The sequence below is a fragment of the Agrilus planipennis genome, unplaced genomic scaffold (genome assembly GCF_000699045.2).
Source record: "Agrilus planipennis isolate EAB-ADULT unplaced genomic scaffold, Apla_2.0 scaffold95, whole genome shotgun sequence".
Lineage (NCBI taxonomy): Eukaryota > Metazoa > Arthropoda > Insecta > Coleoptera > Buprestidae > Agrilus > Agrilus planipennis.
The window spans coordinates 261411-281380 of NW_020438861.1; the positions used below are offsets into that span (position 1 = coordinate 261411).

The following is a 19970-nucleotide window of genomic DNA, read 5'->3' on the forward strand; positions in this document are numbered from 1 at the left end:
AGTTCTGGTGCCGCCATCTCTGTGTCAGGCCGGGGACTTTTCAATTGACCCTAGTACTTCAAAAGTATTTATAAATGTATTCCAAATATTTTTTTTTATTTTTATATGTGAATCAATAAATTTTAGGACAAAAACTACACTTTAACGACCTATTCTAATAATTCTGCTTTCTAAATCTACAGCCAAACTTTAAGACAACCCTAGTCAAGGAGAAATTGGTGTAAATATACATAAGAAACTTATTTTTATTACTTTTCATTTTTTTACTTTTGGAGAAAACACAAAGTGGCGAAAGGTTCGTCAAGCTAATAATTATATGTTGTATTATTTATTTTACTGTTAAAACGTATTTAAATAAATTGCATTTCTAGGTATATCCCATAGGTACATAAAGATTTTTTGTAAGCAGGTATACCTATTAATTCTACCGACACAAGAGACATAGAGTTCCTCTCTATGATCAAGGAGGATAAACTCCATGTATACAAAAATTATGCGTGTCAACTCTGACACGTGAGTGGAGATTACTCCGGAAGAACGATTACCTTAAAATATATAATATAGGCAAAAGAAGTGAATCCATATATTTACTTATATTGATTTGATAAAATACATTACATAAATTATATAGCATAATAAATATTAAAATGCCAATCGCTTACTGATTTTAAAAAACTATCATTAAAATAATTAAATAGTTATTGAACTAATAATTAAGATTTCAATTCGCTCAAAAGTTGCAAATGATTCCGTTAAACATTACCTTAAAAGTATAACACTTTACAATGCTACAGACAATATTTATATTAATTACTAAATTACTTGAACAACTTTCCAGAAAGATAACCTCTTGGATGGACATATTTTTATTTTAATAGATATTGATTAATTTTCCTTACGTATATTAACCATTATTGTAAAATTGGGATCATTTGTGGCATCTAGTAATTATTAATAAATCTTCTTATCAATGGAGTGAAAGGTCGCAGAATACACTGACAGAAGATAAAGCGAGGAGTTATTTCTTTTTTGCTATGAATAACACTGTTATTGTTATTAAACCTAATCATCTTGTGTATTTTTCCACATCGTTGTGTCTTGCATAATAATTAACAACTATTCTAATAATTAATTACTTAGAAGTTATATTTTAATAAGAAATTATCAATGTATTTTCTAAGAAACGATTGTGCATAGGTAACTTACACATACAAACATATTAAAACGCAACTAACGTTGTCATTCGATTTACGTCTTAGCAAACACATTCGCATGCAATGCCAAGGTCTTACCGTTAGGCTTAAAATAGCTGTTCATTTGCCAAATAATAATAATTTGTTGTTATTTTCCGCAATCTTACTGCGAGGCATATAATTTATTATTATGGTCTGGCGAGTAGCGTCAAAGTTTCGTGACTGATATTACTATAATTCTTTAGTCTTGTATACATTAGTTTTCACTTCAAGAATAAAAGAAACATGTGTTAGTTGGCGCGATTCCCTGATCATCATCCTATAACTAAAAAGCTGCAAATTATTAGTTACAGAAGTTGTACTCCCAAACAAATGTTAGGACTACTTTATTATGACTGAAATTTTATGTTCAATAGTTATCGGTTTGAAAATCGTGAAAATAAATATGAGCTGATTAAACCTGTTTCCGCTTGCTGCTTTAAATAATTCAACTTTTTTCAAGCTTCTTTTACGAATTTTTAACAAGTAGCAACAATTTTTTTTCACGCTCTACGATAAGTGAATGAATATTATATCTAAATTACGACACTAATTTTCAAAAGGTTAAATGAATTAATAATAAAAATGATAAACTGCATTGCAGATCGGTGCGTCGTTTGCCGAGTGTGACGATGAATACAATTCATGTACTATACTTATAAAATAATGTGTATTTCCAATAGATTTCATTCCTTTCATGTACATTATATTTTTAAAATAACTGGAATTAATTTACAATTTAATGAAACATTTAGCATGATGAGTCATCCTCCAAATCGGAATAACTTCCTTCTTCGTCCGAATTGATTTCAGAATCTTCTTCGATGAATGTTTTCTTCAGCTTTCTGAAATTCATAGTTATTCTCATTTTTTTCATCTAAAACATCTGTAATTAGAAGGGAAAATTTTATAAAACTGAACCATCAAGGAGCTCAAAATATGCTATTAAATAGCACTCCACTGCCTCCACTGTCATTTATAATTTTATTAATTTGGGGTAATTGATCACCTTTAAAACATCTAAAAACATGCTTATTATCTTATTCGTCCCATCACAAATCACTTAGGGATGACAATGTCGGTGTACATAATTTCAGAGTTGTGCGATGAGTGACGCTCGCAAAAAATACTGCAGCAATGCAAGTCTGCATCGAACCTTTAATGTTTTGGTCTCGTATGCTCCCTTGCTCGGGTGTTAAAAAATAATAAGACTGTTTTGTGCAGTCGTGAGATAAAAAATTATCGGAAGTTGCGTTTCTGAACTCCCGTTCTACTAGAATGTTTTAAATAAAACTAGTAGCGAATTTGATTTAATGTAGTTAATGAGAAGGTTTCTTACATACTAACTAACAATATTAAATTTACTTAAAACTAGAGAACAACTAACAAAGGGGGTGGAGTCTAAGTGAAAGATATTGTAGTGGTAGATAAATGTAGGAATTTCCTGAATGTCGTCATAGACGAGAGGGTGTTGACTTCAACTAGATACAGAAAAGTTCTGAAAACAAGTATACAAGAGCTAACAATGGGCCAGGTATTAGTGACAGAAAAACCTCATTTATGCTACCAGGAATTATTGAATTCATAACGTACATTTTGTCTGTATGACAATGAAATTATTTACAAATATTATAAAACCAAATAATAAAGGAAAGGAAGTTATAACTTAAAATGTTTGAAGAAATGTTTGAAGTTGAACTGAACAAAGAAATTTGAAATGTAGATAAAGTAATTAACAAGACTAAATCTAACTAAACGGAAAAGTTTTCGAATTAAAATAATTGTATAAAATAAGCTTAAAAGAGATACGATATGGAAGACCTTAGAAGAGCTAAATATAGAAAACAAATTAAAAGAGAGGATAAGAGAAATTTATGAGGAAACTTACTTTAAGATAGAAGTTAATGGGGAAAAATCAAAGATTATATCAATGAGAGAAGGCATAAGACAGGGGTGTCCACTGAGCACAGTACTTTTTAATGCAACATTTGCAAACTTAGAGAAGAAAATGAGCACAGCGCAAGAAGGAGGTATAGTAATCGGTAGAAAAAAAATTTGGTCAGTGTCATATGCAGATGACATAGTTTTATTAGCGAATAATGAAAGAGGAATGAGGGAAATGTTAACAAAATTCAACAAATACATAAAGGAAAGAGGGTTGGAATTAAATACAGACAAATCAAAAATTTTAAGAGGGAAGAAGGCAGGAGGAAGAAAGAAAAAAGTCGAATTCCAATGGAACGGAAAAACAATCGAAGAGGTTACAGAATTTAATTACTTAGGCTTCATATTACAGAGGAATAATGGAGTAGACAAGCACATTAAAAATCTGAAAAAGAAGGCATTAAGTGTAATGGGAAAAGTATGGGGAATAGGAGAAAGAAACTTAAGAGATTGCTGGAAAAAGAGAATGTTTCTTTTCGAGACACTAGTAGAAAGTATAATAATGTATGGGGCAGAAATCTGGGGATGGGAAGAGAGAAAAGAAATCGAAAGTATTCAGGACAGATATATTAAATGGACACTAAAGCTAGATAAGAGTACTCCGAGATACCTTCTTCAGGAAGAAACAAAATATGAAAAACTGACCATAAAATATTCAAAAAGGGCCTTAAAGTACGAAGAAAAAATATTAAATTCCGAAGGCAACGCAATACTAAAAGAATGTGTAAAAGTTAAGGACAAAATTGCGCTCTTGCAAAAGGAAGAAAAGAAAACCACAAGGGAAAGATGGAAAAAAGAAAGAAAGAATTTTTTAATGGAGAGAGGATGGTCAATCAAACATTATATATGGAAGCTGGAAAATGAGAGAAATGTATGGAAGGAACTAGAAAACTTAACTAAAGATATTGACAAACAAAGAAGGAGAGAGAAAATGAGAAACATGAAATTCGCTCAAGAGTACAAGATATTATGGAAAGAAGGAGAAGAAAAACCTCATTATTTGAAAGATGAAGGAGTAAAGAGAAAAAACCACCTACAATTAACTGCAAGATTCAGATTGGGAAGCGAAAATAGAGCGTCAAGGTATTGGGAGGAAGAAGAAAAGAAATTATGCAGATTATGTAAAAAGGAGCCAGAGACGCTTGAACATATTTTTGAGCGATGTGGGGAAACGGGAAGTTCTGCAAAAAGCTGGAAAGCTCAACTGGAAGGAGTGAACAACATGAAAAGGATGAGAGAAATCTTGTGGAAGAGAAAAATAGCAGGAGAAGAAAATTAATAAAAATTGTACCTTGTTTATATTGTAGGAAATGGGAAAATTCAAATGGAAAGAAAGGATGGTCTAAATAAGATGAGAAAAATATGAATAAGAAGGAAAATAGCAAAAAAACGAGAAAGTAGAAAAAGAAAATAAGTAAATGTAAATGTAACTGCACCTTGTATATATAAAACATAATGTTTTTAATAAAGCTATCTACCTATCTATCTATAAAATATAGATAAGTATAAGGACTAAACAAAGACATTACCTTGTTTATGGTTTTCCAGGTACCCGATTCCACTCAGAATAATTGAAAGAAATGGTCGAGACCTAATAATATACAAGATTGGGCCAACCCGCCACACGCCTCTTATAGGAAACCTCTACAACATCAAAGTCACCAATTGAAATACTAATCGTTTAAGTCATAAATTAGGAAATTAATCATTAATACATTCGATTTCTAAAATATCCGCGCAATGGAGAATACCGGTCCATAGTTAATGGAAGTCCGTTGAACGTGGGAAAGCACATTGGTAAATGACGAAGAAAAAGGCTTTAGCGGTGTTGTAGATTAGGAAGCAGGATAGAAAATCGTCGCTACCCTTGATACTGTTTGTGAGCTTTGGAAAGCGTTTAAAAGGCAAGGCGAAAAGGCGCAGTGGAAAGGGAAGATTTTTTGAGTATAAAAGCCCCATAGAATTCATGGAAAGGCGTCCTGCCGCCAAAGCATATAGCCGCACTGTGCAAAATCACAAATACCATCATGCAGCTACACAACTTCCTTTTAGTCTGGAAAGTAGCCACTTTCTATCATCTGTCTCCCTAAAAAAGGGAAGCCCCTCAGTTTTCCCTCAAGCTACGGGCCAATCAGCCTGCTCAATTCGTTGAGCAAAGTAGCTGAATCAATCCTTCTTGATCGGCTCTTCGACTACGTGGAGCAAAACAACCTTCTCCCTGATCATTAACACGGCACCAGCCACCAACTTCTTCGCATATCTGAATTCATTTCCGACAACCTTAACAAGCGGCGTCACACCTCCATGTTTCTTCTTGACGTCCAACAAGGGTTCGACCGAGTCTGGCACGAAGGCCTTATCTCAAAACTCTTCGCTCTTAACATTCCACATTTTCTAGTTGGGGTTATCAGGCCCTTTCTCACAGACAGAAGCCTTCGGGTACGCGTCGGCTCTGTTTTCTCTGCCAGTAAACCCGTCACAGCCGGTGTCTCACAAGACTACTAACTATCACCTATTCTATTTAACCTGTTCTGTGCGGACATGCCCTCCGATTCGAGCATGAGATCGACTGGCTGCCTTAAAAATATATTAGCTTTGGTGTTTTTGACGCCAAATGAACCTTTATTTAGTTGCAGTTCCAAGCCAGGATGCGCATGCTCCACTTTTAGAAGTTTTTCATGGTGCAATAGGATGTATCGCGCGATATTTTGCTGATTGTATGTAAAAAATATATTTCCGATAAGAGGTAAGATCTAGTTCAAAATCTGAAGTTCTGATCAAATAATACATTAATCAATGTATTCGACGTACATCATGTAAAACTGAGTCGTTTTACTGTGTAAACCAAACAGCGTTTTATTTCTGAACTCTTCATACTTACAAGAATTTGGATTAAATATCTGGCTTCAATTTTTGGAATTTCTGATGTGGATGTCTTGAAATTCACTAATCGTAGATAATTTTGCAAATCATCAGTTATTTCAATTTCAAAAGCGGATAGAAACTTTTCTAAATGAAATATATGTAGCGATAATAGTGGATATAATCTTTTACATCTTTCAAAATGTTTTTTCCGGTTAGAAGACCATTAACTGAACCACTTGATGAAATTTCGCTGTTCACCATTATGTTTGGAATACCGGACCCATTGATAAATTTGCCTCTGGCTTTGAAAAAGGTCATGTAAACTTCCAATATGAATAAATATTTTAAGAAATGTTGGTCTTTCTATTTCCAATTTGACGAGCAATTTTCGTAAACACTAAATCATATGTAACTGCAGCTGCTCTCATAGCTTGATGCATAGTTTCGACAACTACAGAGTAATTTTTGTCGGTGAACAGTTTATCATTGTTAAATAGGATATTTTCTGTTTATTCCTTGTATCTTCGTGTTTTAAACTATTGAATCCGATCCATGATAGTGTATCTGGTAATCTTGTGGGATAACATCCTACCCAAGCGTTCGCAAAGAATCATCAAAAGACAACAACATTTCTTGGTACTTCGGTCTCTTATTATAACGTGTTAATTCGAATATAATAACGTCTAGTGATCGTTGTCTCTTCCTTGTCATCTCACTAGAAATAATATCTTGGGCATCGTTTTTCGCATAATACCAATACCGGAATTTGATTCGTAGTTAAGACATCGGTTACATTCTGGAATATTATTCCGATTATGTCATACAACGTTTCTTTTCCACTTGTAACTGTAGCAATGACCGAGTCTATTTACGATGTTTATGACTTGCTGACTATGATGTTTTAACTGCTCCATTTGATATTACATAAATCACTATTTGATACTGTATAAATCAAATGTTCAGATGATCAATTAGCTAATCTCTGATTAATTTCGTCATTTTTTAGTCAAGCGCTTGTAGAAGTCAATGCCAAATAAAAATCTCTTACGAGGTTTGGAACACCGCATTTTCCTCCTATTAAATTCGTCGCTGCTATTTAACGGAAAGCGGTTTCTTTCAATTTTCTTACTTCTGGTCGCTGCTCTCTTTAGAACGTCTCTTTTTCGATACTATTAAAACTGTTTGTAAAGAACACCCCACTGAAAGGTTTGATATCTTTCTTTTTGGTGTAGAAAACAATTGCGATGTGTCTTGGAAATAATACTAGTAATCTTTGTTCTAGGTTACAAACTTCAATGACACCTGAAGATCTTAGTTTCACACAATGTCGGTCTGTTTAGTAATTCCATGTTTCCTCACTCTATATCATATGATTTCAGAATCCTTTCTGCCTGACAATTATTGATTTATTTTTTAGTCTTTTCCTAGCCTGTTACATCATCCGGAACCTGAATTTCTTGGATATTGACGTAAGAAAGTAATTTTCATTGTTTTCCTTTTCCTCAGACCTCGTGTCTTCTATTTTATCTGTAGTGTTTATCTCAACATTAGGGCTTTGACTTGAACTGAAAACATAATGGCGAAATTGAATTTTTAGATTGAGGTACTGTTATTATCTCAGAGGCTTTATAGTTATAATTTATGTGATTAAAAAAGAATGTAATGTACACGAATAAAAAGCGGAAGCGATTAGATTATTGGTACTTCTTACCTTGGTTCACTTGACATTGATTCTTCAACATTCAATTCATTAGTTTCTATCGAGAAAAATTTTGATGTAGTTGCAGACGATCTATGCTTTGGTAGCAAAGCAAAAAATTTCGTTCGAAGGAATATGTCACTATCTGTGATTGTTTCTGGTACCCATTCATTGTAAATCGCTGTCATGAAGTAAATTTATATATTTATTCCGAATTGATTACCGAAAATTAAACGAAAAGGATATTGAGGATAAATACCGATACCGATTTCATTAATTCGAAATAGACAATGCCGATAAAACTGCGTTTACGGTTAACAGTGGACATTGCCAATTTGAACGGATGCACTTCGGCCTGTAGAACGCCCCTACTACTTATCAAAGAGTTATGGATAACATTTTAAAACAATGCCTGTATAAATTTTGCTTTGTTGTATAGACGATATCATATTTTCCAAATATTTGCTAAACGATTTGATTTATTTGAAATTAGTGTTTGAAAAATTAAAATTAAAAGAACTCAATTTGTTCAGTTCAGCTATAAAAATCAGAATTTTTACCGATAGAGGGCATATAAGAACGCCAGAAGGCACTAAACCCAAGGAAGATAAAATTAAAGCTGTTTTAAAATATCCTTTACCAAATATTCAAAAAAAAAAATAAAAGCGTTCATAAGCTTAATAGGCTACTATCGAAAAATCGTTTTAAAAAATTACACAACCATTAAAGTGTTTCCAAAAAAGTTCTAAAGTCAATGTCAATGGCACTAAATACGTAGCATTTACTTTGTGTAAATCTATTTTAACCAGCACACCAATTCTTTAATATCCCGATTTTGGCAAATAATTTATTTTGATAATCGGCGCATGTAATGTCATTGGCGGAATACTTTCGTAAAGTCTCATACCACATGATCAACAAATCGCATATTATTCTAGAACCTTAAATTCAGCGGAGCAAAATTATTCTGCGATTATTATTCTAAGGAGAACGACTTTACTGAAATCGAAGATTTTCATCGAAGAAATCGAGATATTATGTGCTTGTTACGACCTGAGCTACTGGAACAAAAATGGAGGAACAAACAAACACATTAATGGTAATGATGGCAAAAATGACACAAAAAATGGAAAAACAAGCAAACAAGGGAGATGTTCAATGGACCTTAACAATCATAAACGTAATTAAACTAGACTAAATAGCGGAGATCCAGGGATAGGACCGTTTATTTTTATAAATGTATAAACTTTCAAAACTGTCTAATAAACGATTATTCCTAACTTCTTTAACTAACTTAAGATTATTAATATTAATATTATGTTCATAAGTAAGAATATGTTGGGCAACACTAGATTTTTCTTCTCTACCAAACTAGCATGAGCTAGATGTTCCTTAAATCTAGTTTTGATTGAGCGTCTAGTTTGTCCAATATATTTTTTACTACAGTCATTACAACTAATTTCATATATCCCCGACTTTTCTAAGAATGGAATTTTATCTTTAGGGTTACCAAGGAGAGTTTGAATGGAGTTGCTATTTGAACTGTAAGCAATCCGTAAACCAAGTTTTCGAAAAATACCCTCGAGTCCGCGAGTAAATCTTGGCTCGTATGGCATAGTAATAAATTTGGTCTTATTAGCGTCTGTTTGAAATGTCGTAGATCTTGAAATAAAATTCCTAAATTTTATCTTATTAATTAATTTATCAATAATGTTACAATTGTAACCATTGTCTTTTGCAATTTTCTTAATTGTACAGAGTTCCTTATGATATCTATCTTTACTAAGAGGGAAGCTCAGTAATCTGTGTACAAGGAAGTTAAAACTAGCCATTTTATGTTGAACACAATGATTAGAGTCGTTGGGTGTATATCTAGAATTAGTTCTCATTTAGGTTTAGTTTACTTCAGTCCCTGAAGAAGGTAATTTGTTACCGAAAAGTGCTTCGGACAACTACAGTGTCGTGTTTTGGCGTTGGGGTTTTAAGCTTTTCTGTTTGTTCTACAACAACCGCCAAAGTTTTTCCAATCTTTATATTTATATATACTTATATTTATATTTATTGATCATATTTAATAGTCAACGGAAACGAAAGCTGCAAATATACTTACACTCACACAGAAAAATTTCAATATTCTAGCGATATCTCTTTCGACAAAATTTAATAGGTAACTATTTAACGCAGGAAATTCAAATTCAAATAGGTTCCGAGTGGTTCTCTACGACAATTCCAGAAGATCTTCAACAAAGCTCCTGGTATTGTTGACAAAAGGAGTATGTTGTAACTCCTCTTCAGCTGAAGATCTAGCAAGATGTTCTGAATGTCAAAAAGTGGTAAGATATTGATGATCAATTATTTCAAATCTCTTTTCTGTCGTATATATTTGGTTTTTGTATTCAGTTCTATGCCTCTATATTCTATGATTTTTTTTTATTTCCTTATCACTACATCTATGTTTGCTTTAGCTAGAAAGGATCCCATTCGAATACTTAAAGTATTGGATTCCAAATAGTATACGCTTTTTTGCACTTCTAGTTTGTATTGAATTTGTATGCGTTCTTCGTGTCTGCCCGTACTCTGAGCTCTTCTTCTTTATATTCTTCCGCTTTTTCCTCTAATTCTTACCATGATATGATCTGACGCTGAACACTCTGAAATTTCTCTATTCTCCTACTCTTCCTATTACATCCCCATCCCACCTGACCATCTTTATAAACGGTATCTTCATCATTAGCCCGTAACACTACATTTCAAACACTTTAACTTTTTCTTTTCCGTCGCTCTCACTATCCACGTTTCGGATCCGTATTGAGACGTGCTGCAAGCATATAGGTACCTTAAACCGTGCTTTTTTAATTCTTATATTTTTGTTGAAGACGGCTTAACCTTGCACTCTTCTTTGCTTTATATCTCAATCTCTCGTTCCAACCAGAATTGTCTAACTTCCAGAATATCGAAAATCAACGGCTTCTGATAATTTTTCGTCTCCTATTTTTATATTTGCTCTTTCCTTACTTTTCGCTTGCTTGTATACCAATATTTTCGTTTTATTTTTGTTTATATTCATACCATAATTTTTTATCAAAACTGATTTTACAATATTTAAGACCATCTAATCCCTTGCTAGATGCTAACACCACTGCAAGTAGAAGCATATGTTAATCTCTTGTTTCTGTATATCTATCCTTACTGCTGTTATGTGTTTAATGATATTAATCACGCCTTCGATATGCAAGGTGTTTTTGAAATTAATAGCCAACTTTGAAGAATTTCAATTAAAAAAAAAAAAAAAACAGGGGATCGCATGGTAAATACAGCAGTGTGATTAAGAGACAAAAAAATTGTAAGAAAACCACAATAAATTACAATCTGAAACCATTGCTGGACGTGAATTGTCAACATAAGTCTGTACCTATATACCAATAAGGACTCAAAAGTTACAACGATGGAAAACGTAAATAATATCGTTTGTCGATAAACTAAAACAAATATCAACACAACTATTACTGCACTTAATGTTTAGATGCCTATCACGTTATAAATGAATTAATAACATTTGTTAGTAGAACAGAAAATTATTTCGACGCCACCCTTGAGGTGTTACCAAGGCAAGTTACCTTTGTGACATAGTACACACACACACAGAGATACGCATGCACGCACGCACGTGCAGTTTCCTGCAATGCTTTTATTTGCTGTAAATGATAAGAATGCAGCAACTGTCACATGAAAAGAGTCAACGTTGCATGTTGTTTCGCGTGTACTGCTTCTGGGGATTGTTATATATGAAAATCAAGGGCTTTATCTTCTTATCAGTGATATGCTTCTGGCATCGACGCTCCCGACTTGCAGATGTAGCGTATTTCTGACATGGACTCATTTATCTATCATCGATTGACTAAATATTGGGTACATCAAGGTTATAACATTGCCTCTTGCTATCATATACATATATAGTCAAGCTCAAACGAGAAAACAACGTGACAATTTTTATAATCATACGATCCTTATCTGCATCGCTTAATGTACGACATTTTGAGCAATGGCATTCTGTTGAAGAATTTTCATACAAACCAGCATCTTAAGGTTTCATTTGTCTTTTTTAGAAGAATTTTTGTAGGCGTTTTCCAGTTAATTTACACACAGGAATTTGTGTAATTCTCGACCACGAACAAATCATCCAGGCATTTACAATACAGATAACGGCTTTACTGATATTCAATGTCGCAATAATATTCACATGTATACTCTTGACCAATATGTTTACACTGACAAAATAGCAATTGATGTTAATATAAATTGCGATGTAATTAAACAGCTTCGATTAGATCATATAAATATAAGATCTAGATTTGGTGATTTGAAAGAAATTCAATTTTTATGGCACGTAATCACAACTGATGAGATAAAACCTAATCTCGACAAAATTACTTCTATCAATAAGTTCTCGGTACCCAAAACAGTAAAAAATCCTAAATCATTTTTAGGCTTAAGCGGCTACTATCGAAAATTTATAAAAAATTATTCCAAAATTGTCATTTCCCTCACGTGATGTTTAAAGAAAAGTACTTCAATCAATATTAAGGATAATATCATATTTAGTAACTGTTGATAAAATTAAAGAGTTAATCATTAACGCACCTTTTTGAGCATATCCATATTTTTTAATAAATCTTTTTCTATTTTTAACGAAGCTAGCGATAAGGCGATAGGTTCCGTAATATATCAAGAAAAACACCCCATCGCGTTTTACTCTCGTATCTTTTATCCGGATTAATGAAATTACAGTACTACAGGAAAAGTATAATTAGCTGTAGTAGACATTTTAGGTCCTACATGGTAGAAAATTTACTCTATTTAAGGAACACGTCCCTAGTATGGTTCCAAGACTTTAAAGTATTTAATAATAAATTAGCAGTGAGAGTGAGTGAGTGAGATACTTCAAGACATAAGTGCCGCCCGCCTTGAAGGAACTGCGTTCAACAAATTATTTTACACTTAAAAGATTACGAATGACTAAAATACGATTTAAAGAAAATTACCTAAAATAATTAGGAGCTAATGCAATATGACTATCTTATTCTATTGGAAGAGGTATCACTCGCGTCACACATCGCTTATACACTCACGATTTGGTTTTTACATTTATGACAAGAACCTTGTCATCCGTTCCAGGAAATACGTCGATGATTCGGCCAGGAGGCCATCGAAGGGGTGGTTTGTTATCCTCTTTCAACAATACCAGGGTGCCGACCTTTATATCGTTTGGTGTCTGCAGCTGCCACTTTGTTCGAATATTTAATTGATTTAAATACTCTTTGTGCCATCTTCTCCAGAATTGTTGTTCGATGTCTTGGATGTATTGCCAATTTCATAAACGATTTGTTGGCAAATGTGTAAGATCCTGATTTGGCAATGTAGTAAATAGTTCTCCTGTGAGGAAGTGGGCAGGAGTAAGGGCTTTTAGGTCATTTGGGTCGTCGGTCAATGCTATTAGGAATCGTGAATTTAGGATAGCTTCAATTTCAGTCGTGTATGTAATCAATTCTTCATAAGTAAACAATCTCTCTCCTACTACTCTAAAAAAATGAAATTTAAAAGACTTTACGGCTGCCTCCCAAAGAACACCGAAATGCGGCGGTCGAGGAGGCGACAAATGCCAATTTATGCCAAGATTTAATAAATACTGTTTAAGTTTATTATTATGATTTTCAGACACAACTAATCTTACGACGTTTTCGATATCATTTTTTGCTCCCACGAAGTTGGTAGCATTGTCACTATACAAATTTTGGTAACGACTGCGACTAGCAAAGAATCGGCGAAGACTTCCAATAAATGCATCGGTACTCAAATCCGTTACTAATTCTATGTGTATGGCTTTAGTAACAAAACACACAAATATACATGCACTAACTTTTACTTTACCACAATTTATTATATTATATTTATAATATTTCTTCTCCTTAACCTTAAATGGACCGCAATAGTCAACCCCTACATTCAAAAATGGGTGCGACTGAATAACACGATTTTGCGGGAGATCACCCATGAAGTAGGGAATGTTGTCGTTAGGTTTAGCTTTAAAACAGATAATACATTCTCGAATAAATTTTGTAATGGTATTTTTTGCATTGAGGGGCCAGTATTTCGATGTAACCGCATTAAGTGTGAAGGTTGTGTATATGTTCCTCTTTTATTATTAGTTTCGTTACAAAATTGACCTTTGCTACCAAAATTGGATGCTTTTCTGAGTATGACAGAATTGAATTTTTTAATCGTCCCCCAACTCGAATACGCCCATCATCGTTGACGCCAATTATCAAGTCGTCTACATAACAATCGTGTTTCAAAATTTGACAGTAGGAAATCTGGATTTTTCATCATCAGCTGGTTGATTTAATACCCGTAATGCTGAATGTAGTGCCGATACACTTCCAAACATTACTACTGGAATTATATATGATTTCAATTCGTCCGTTTCATTCTCACGCCAAGAAACTAATTGATATTGAGCATCTTCTTCGTGTAGAAGTATTTGCCTATACATTTTCTTGATATCAGCTAAAATTACAATTTGATGAGTGCGAAACCTAAGAATAATATCGAAACTTTGACTCTGAACTATCGCGTCGACTTTCAAACAATTATTTAAGGAGATACCTGTACTGTTTTTTGCAGACGCATTGTAAACGATTCGATCTGTAGTAGTTGAGTTTGACTCTTTGATTACTGAATAATGTGGCAAAAAACAATGTGACTTTTGAATTTCATGAATTTTAATTTCTTTTATATGACCCAATAAAATAGCTTCACGCATACCTTCAATGTACTGGGTCTTTAATGTTGGATTTTTTGACAATTTATATTCTAAAGCATAAAATTGCCTTTCAGCTAATTTACGTGACTCTCCTAATTTTTGTATTTTTTGATTTAATGGTAATCTAACAATATATCGCCCCGTGATTGAATCGCGCCTTGTAGTATTTTTAAAATGCTCTTCTACTTCAACTTGGTCGTCTGATAAAAATGTCTTATTATCTATTTCTTGGATTTCCCAGAATCTTTTTATACAGTCTTGTAAAGCATACACTTTAAAGAATTACGCTTTTTTAAATTATCACCTATTCTTCCCGAAAGTATCCAACCTAGCTTTGTTTTATGCAACTTTGCTTTGTGGCCTGGTATTTGCATTTGACCTATACATAAAAGATCTAAAAATATATCTACTCCTAACAACGCATCTACTTCAGTGGGTTCGTGGAGTTGCGGATCAGAAAGAATTATCATCATCATAGGGTCGTCAGTTCTAAGACTGGTTGGACACGTACATCCACTCTTTCCTATCCTGAGCTAAACTTCGCATTTTCCTAAAACTAGAAAAACCCACATACTTAACTATTTGTGAACAGTGATCTAACCTAGGTCTACCTCTACCCCTACTAACTCCTGTTTCTGCCTCTAATATGTCTCTGAAAGAATTATATTGAAAGGAATATTCAGCAGTCGTTTATCAATATTTTCATTAGGTGAGCTACTACAAATATCCGATACAACTAAGAATTCTAAATTATCACGGTAATTATTAATTTTAGAGAAAATTTCTGCTTCAGTTGAATATGTTATTCTACTTTCCAATTGATTTACACATCCTAAAGGTAGATTAACTTTTTGTAAAGGTAATTGTAATTGCTCAGAAAATCGTTTCGTGATAAGGTGCGATTGCGAAGCATTATCTAACAATACGCGTGATTGAACTAGGTTCCCGTTTTTAGCTTTTACGTTTACCAAAGCTGTTGTGGTCGTCAGTATCATGACTCTTGAATTTCCCGCGGATGCTTGGACTTCATTCAGACACTCATCAGCTTTATTATCAACCTTATTTTCGCCATAATTCTACAATTAATTGTGCCTTTTAGCGCTCTCCCTACATCCAGACCATTTACATTCATCACTACGATGTCCCGAATTTAAACAGTTAAATCATAAGTTCATTGATTTGACTTTATTTATACGATCACAAAATTTCATCTTTTTGAACATTTCATATTTATAAAGTTTATGAGGTTCATTACAAAGAATGCATAGATATGGTTTACGTATTGTAGCTAACGCGTGTGACTTTGATTTATTCAGATTATTTTTTGCTGAATGTATATGACTCGATTCCGAAACATTAATTACAGTTATTTATAATAATTGACACCGTTCTTCCAAGAATTCTAGAAATGATTTCATTCTTGGCATTTCGGTACCTTTACTGGGCCTTTCCCATTCCTTATGCGAATTTTTATCAATTTTTTTTGTAAGAATTTGAATTAACAATGTATCCCAATAGTCAACATGTTCACCTAACGTTTTTAATGTCAGTAAATGTGTTTGAATAGCGTCTAACAGTTTTCTAATTTCGCTTGCCGATTCTCTCGAAATACTGGGTAATTCTATGTTTTTACATGTTTTTGAACGATTATTCTTTTATTATAAAAGCGGCTTTTTAACAACGATAATGCTTCTTCGTAATTCTCATCAGACGATTTCAATGATTCAATTACTGTTATTGCTTCTCCCTTTAAACATGACTTTAAATATAATAATTTCTGAGTGTTCGAAAGATCTGTTCTTCTGTGAATAGAAGTTTCAAAACTATTATAAAAATTCAACCACTTTGTAATTTCCTCTATTTCTGTCTGAATTTCTCCGAACTTATCTAAATAGGTTTCAACTTTTCTTAAACGCAACTCAATTTCAATAACATTTTCTTCTACGTTTAAGGAATTCCCGAATTTTGTAAGATTACCTTTCAATGTGGTTTTTTGCTTTTTTTAAGGAATTTAGCTGCGCTTCTAATTCTGTCATACTGACAAATTAGATGAAGACTATTTACCGAATAAAGTAGAAAGAGGAGACTGTGGTAAATATTAATTAAAAATTAAAAGGAATATTCACCCCTAGTTACTACAAAAAACTTTATTTGAGCGGACACGTGTTTCGCCCACTTCATACGTGGGCATTATCAACGCGAGACTGTCCAATGACCGGGAAGCCATATTCAAAGTAGAAAGAGGAGACTGTGGTAAATATTAATTAAAAATTAATAGGAATACTCACCCCTAATTACCACAAAAAGCTTTATTGGAGCGGACACGTGTTTCGCCCACTTCATACGTGGGCATTATCAACGCGAGACAGTCTCGCGGATTACTAGGTACCTAGTTGTAAATGACTGCAAATGATGATGATGATGAACTTCTCGTATCCGTGAATTTCCTGTGTTGAGGAATGAAGATGGCTTCCATTGCTAACTTTGAAGGTTGCACTCCCTTCTGTATCAATGAAGTATTCGGGCCCGTACGATATAATAATTCGATAATTAATCAGGATATCATCGAATTACGCACAATTTGTTAGTCTACCAACGAATTTGCACTTTTCGTATACTTCTACGAATTAGTTTTCGATATGATTGAATTTCACTGTCACTGTAACACAACGTATATACGCTCGAATTAATTGATTGCGTATTAACACTGAATACGGAGATAAGTAGACGTGTATCCAAACTATTTTCTGGAAACTTATCATCCGGCTCGAAGGACCATCACTTAAGGTGAGGAAACATATTCCCATTTCAGAACAAAATTTTACCATCCAAATTTAAAAAAATTGATCATGTATTATATCAATAACTGTAACGTGTGTTTAAAATCAAAATATGAACAAAACCCTTATAAACCACGCTATAAAGGACCCATGATAATGTCAAAACTCTTTGAAACCATTATAATAGACTTGTTTACATTTGATAATTTTAATAAATTTCAGTAGACATACGTAAGCTTATCACACTAACGGACAAAACTGGTATTACTACAGTTGACAGATTAAGATTAACCATCATAATCTCCCAGGAAGAATAGTTGTCGACATGAGATAATTTTACAACCCTCACCTTAATGATTTCTATAAGCTGTACCACTTCAACTTCCTGAACTACCCAGAGACATTTACACTAAAACTTCTGAAAAATCTAAAATTGACCCTAAATTTCAATGAACTACAAAAATTGAACAAAATGATGAAAACGTTGAAGAGATACCAGCACTAAAATTAGAAAAATCTCAGTTCGAAATATTAGACGAGTGAGAAAAAGCATTTTGTTGCGAGATAACGAAAGCACTCTTCATCGCTTTTCTCCCCAACCCGGCACAAGCCGAGACTGGACAAGGAGATTACCATTGCATTCGAAACTTTTGGCAGTTCCCTAGTATTCCCATTATCATTACTTTACTTACTCTTTTAATCCTTCACTATGAAGAACAAAATCTATATTTGTCATTTTCATTCACAGCTCTAAAGACTGTACAGGGTGTTAGAAAATACTACAAATAGCGCAGTAAACGCCATCTGTAGTATTTTCTAAAACGCACTGTTAAGACAGCAGGGAAAAGTTGGTCTGTATTCTGTCGGAGCTACATCCGACGCGCTGATGAGATCCAAAATGATCGAAATCGCGATCCGCGTCATCAGTTTTGACAGAATACGGACCACTTCGAATTATTTTATACAGGGTGTGTCGGAAATAAACAGCAAGCTTGCAGGAGGTGATAAGGTACTATAAGACAAGAAAATTAGGTATGGTGGTCCGAAACTCCATCGTTTTCGAGAAGAACGTATGTCAAAATACAGGGAAAAGCCAGTCCGGCCCTGATAGGACCGCAGGGAATTACAGCAATTCAACGCCGTATTCCATTAGCTGATCATCGGGAGCATCCGTGTTGTATTTGTTTTGTATTTTTGTACTCATGCATTGTTTGTTATTTGTTAGGTTAGATTAAGTGTGACTAACGATATTTATGTTACCACCTGTTTACAATAGCTCTTTATTCTTTTAATGTTGTAAAAGTGTATATATGTATTCAGTCGAATTGATGGTAGGAAGGTCAAAGTGCCATTGTCATAGGTCAATAACATCCTCAAAGGTGGTGTGGAAATTTGTCTTACAATTAATAACATTACAATTACCTACCGATAAGATATTAATTAACCTATTCATGTTTACGTTACGTTAATTTTATTTTTCTTTGGTGTTCTAGTTACCATGTTGAGGTGTACCTTAAATAATTCTTCATATTATTAGCGATGAACAAAGTTGTTATTTAATTAATTTTTATCATAATGGGCGTTTAAAAGCACTATTATGTGTAGTAGCCTAGTAGTAAGGTGTTGGATAACCAATAGTGTATGTTTATAATCTTCATCGATCTTGCTACTTAGTTGTAATCGAAATTGTATATTAATAATTGTGTTGTCAATTCAAACCTAGGACCGGCTTGCATGTTTTAACAAGTCCGTCTTCATCTCAGTAAATTATTATCTACCTTTGTCAGTTACTTCACAGCCGGGCAAATTTTAACTTCGCAGGAGCCGCTACATGAGGTTAGTTAGAGTCACTCCATACCCTTCAAACGAGAGAGTAAACAGTAATGAATAATTTTGTTTTGTCTTTTTCTTCTCCCTTCCACTCCTATATCAAGCCCCTTCATCCCGTAGACGAGCGAAGCCACTCTCTCAACTTAAATAATACCTACGAAAATTTTCGTTACTACGTTCGCAAAACTATTGGGTTTGACTGTGGAAGAGGGGACTCACCTACGAAATGGAAGGGAAAAGAAAAGGAAAGAATCATCTCACTCGCACTCGCAGGATCAATGAGGAGCTACTTGGTTAATCTTGAGGAGCACTCGGGAGTCAAAAGAGCCGAGTTTGCCCGGCGCTGAGTTACTTAGTCACATCCTCGGTAATTGATTCTAACTTTATACGCTACATTTTTGTACACTATTGCAGAATAAGATAAGTGTAATAAAACTCTTAGATCAAATAAGTTTTGTTATTTTAAATAATCGTCCTGATAATACAATTGTAAGCAGAATAGGACCACGGCAGCCTATCTGGAATTGTGATTAAAACCAAAACAATGGGGCCGGGGATTTTCGAAACGAGAGACACTCTTGAGCCTGCTAGATTCGCGACCGGTTATATAATGTTCTATTCTTGATCGTGTACTATTTGATATGTGCATATGTAAAATATTTTAAATCAAAGACTCGTTAATGTATTTACTTATATAATGGAAAAACTAAAAATGTGTCTAAATTCATCTCCCACATCTCAGGAGTGGGATTTTGACTCCGAAAGCCCACAATGCTGAACTGCATAGACTTTATAGACTT

At 33.7% G+C, this 19970-nt stretch overlaps 2 long non-coding RNA genes across 3 annotated transcripts; one reads left to right on the top strand and one right to left on the bottom strand.

Annotated features, from left to right (window-relative positions):
- The first annotated feature begins 25 nt into the window (after nucleotides 1–25).
- Nucleotides 26–646, top strand: LOC112904149. Its single transcript, XR_003230918.1, has 3 exons — nucleotides 26–64; nucleotides 127–295; nucleotides 372–646. It is a non-coding gene; the product is annotated as an uncharacterized LOC112904149 (long non-coding RNA).
- Nucleotides 647–1883: 1237 nt separating this feature from the next.
- Nucleotides 1884–12272, bottom strand: LOC108735927. 2 transcript variants are annotated; one of them, XR_001937646.1, is made up of 3 exons: nucleotides 11358–12272; nucleotides 4706–4820; nucleotides 1884–2077 (listed from the first exon to the last, which is right to left on the bottom strand). It is a non-coding gene; the product is annotated as an uncharacterized LOC108735927 (long non-coding RNA). The 2 variants fall into 2 exon arrangements; XR_001937645.2 differs by lacking the exon at nucleotides 11358–12272 and having other exon boundaries at nucleotides 4706–5526.
- Nucleotides 12273–19970: the final 7698 nt, after the last annotated feature.